Source organism: Pygoscelis adeliae, unplaced genomic scaffold (assembly GCF_000699105.1).
Source record: "Pygoscelis adeliae isolate BGI_AS28 unplaced genomic scaffold, ASM69910v1 Scaffold124, whole genome shotgun sequence".
NCBI classification, from domain to species: Eukaryota; Metazoa; Chordata; class Aves; order Sphenisciformes; family Spheniscidae; genus Pygoscelis; species Pygoscelis adeliae.
The window spans coordinates 4766159-4768295 of NW_008824791.1; positions in this window are offsets into that span (position 1 = coordinate 4766159).

A 2137-nucleotide genomic window follows, 5' to 3' on the forward strand; every position below is an offset into this window, starting at 1 on the left:
AGTATTAAAGCTTTTTTCTCCCTCCCGCCCCCAGTAGTTTCTGATATGGGAATTACAGAATCACAGAGTGGTTGAGGTTGGAAGGTGCTCCTGGAGATCGTCTAGTCCAACCCCCTGCTGAAGCAGGGTCAGCCAGAGCAGGCTGCCCAGGACCATGCCCAGTCGGGTTGTAAGTATCTCCATGAATCCATTGTATTTCAGGGAAAAAAATGACAGGAAGCAAACTACCACTAGATAGATTAAAAAACTGGAAAGCAAGCAGTTGCTAGGTCAATGCTAAAATGCAGCTGCCCCAATCTAGGCATGTGCTCGTGGAAAAAACAAGCCAACAAGGAAACTGCCAAACAGGTTAGCAACATCACCGTGTCATGTTCCATTTTTTAGTACTTCAGGGCAACTCCATTGTGTTTCAGGGATATATGTTCTTCAGACTACAATATGCGCCAGTACTCTGCGAGGATTCCAGCTTAAGGTATTCATATTGTGTCTTAGTAGTAACTGCTGCTTGGAGCATCTTACATTGAATCAAATCTGCTAGCAGCCTTAAAAATGGCTGCAGGCAGAAGAGCTTTCTGCCAGGAGGCTCAAGGACACCTGTGACTGACTGGGACTAAAACGGCCATCAAAGCTATTACAAACACATGATCAGGGCAGCCCAGGAATAGCAACCCTTTGTTGCCACAAACTTCCTGCTAGGCTTGATTCAAGCTTATGCAGACTGGATAAATTACAGACTTTCCAAATAGAAATAATAATAAAAAAAAATTGGTGCACATCCATGGATCTGCTATTTTTAATGTGTTACTTTGTTTACAAATGATGATAGGCACTCCCTTTTTGAAGAAACAGACCTCAATGTGTTTGGCCAATTACATATGAGATGCAAAATCAAAGTTATGTTTGTGCACCTGATTCACCACTTACTTTGGCAAGTAACATGTAGCTGAGGAGATTTACTCTAGTTGATGTTTAACCTCCCCTGTAAAACAATAATCAGTGGGGGTTTGCCTAGGTACGCTCTTGTGGACCAGCAGTCTGTAGCTGACATGCATGAAGGTTAGTGTAAGGAACCTGTGACGGACCCTTCCCTCACCCAAAATGGAGAGTAGCTGTCATTGTGCGATTTTTAAGACTCCCTAAGTAAAACAGAAAGAGAGAAGGAAAAAAACCCTTGTAGAGATAAAGGAGTGTAACAGCTGGGGGAGGAAAATCAACCGTGAGGAAGCAGAGGCATTCCCAGCGTCGAGTAACTGGGAAAAAAAAATCTGAGAGGACTAGAAGAACAAGCAAACACACCTGTGCGAATCTCTGCGTGAATTCATTGGAGACAACCCCCAGGCTCCCGAGACAGCTAGCCAATGGACTGGTGCAAGCTTGTTAGCGGAGGTTGTGTTTTATGTACTTACGTACGTACCCAATAAAACTTGTCAGTTAAAAGGACTGACTGCCTTTATCTCAGTTGCTGATTGCTTAATTACCCGTTACCTGGATTTATGGCTTTGCTCTTGCAAAGCCAAGTAAGGGCTAAGAACTGGAGAAACCCCGAAGGCTGAAAAGCAACTGGGAAACTGCATTGAGGAGACTTTCAACAGATGCTGAATTTTATCACATCTTTAGAAGACAGATATGATTTAAACAGTTTGCTAGTTAAATAGTCTGAATATTTTTAGTTCCCTATGCAGCCTGTTTCCTCATACCATGGGAAAGGGATACTTCCTTTCGCGCCCTGGTGGCAGGTGACGCTTCTCCGTGCTAGCAGAGTGGTGCCCGAGGGCTTGTTTGACCCTTTGAATCCCCGTTTCACAGGTGTGGCCAGTTCTGTGCTCTTGTGTTCAGTCTTCCCTTAATGCGTCTGTAGTTGAGAGATTAGGAGTAATTTATGACCCCTCCGACCCCCAGTATCTAGGAATAACCGAGAATTCTCAAGGAGCTGTTATAAAGGACTTCTCAAAAGCAGTTAGCCACGCGAAAGAACGTTTCCCACAAACAGGAGCACTAGATGTCCATTCCCCTCACGACGAGCCCTTGGCTCTCCGGTAGCCCTGGTGGCGCTCCCAGAGCCAGCCCCTGTATTTCGGGTGAGGTCACCTGGATCCCCTTTCAAAAAGAAGGGCCCGAACCTCCTTGGTTTTTTAAG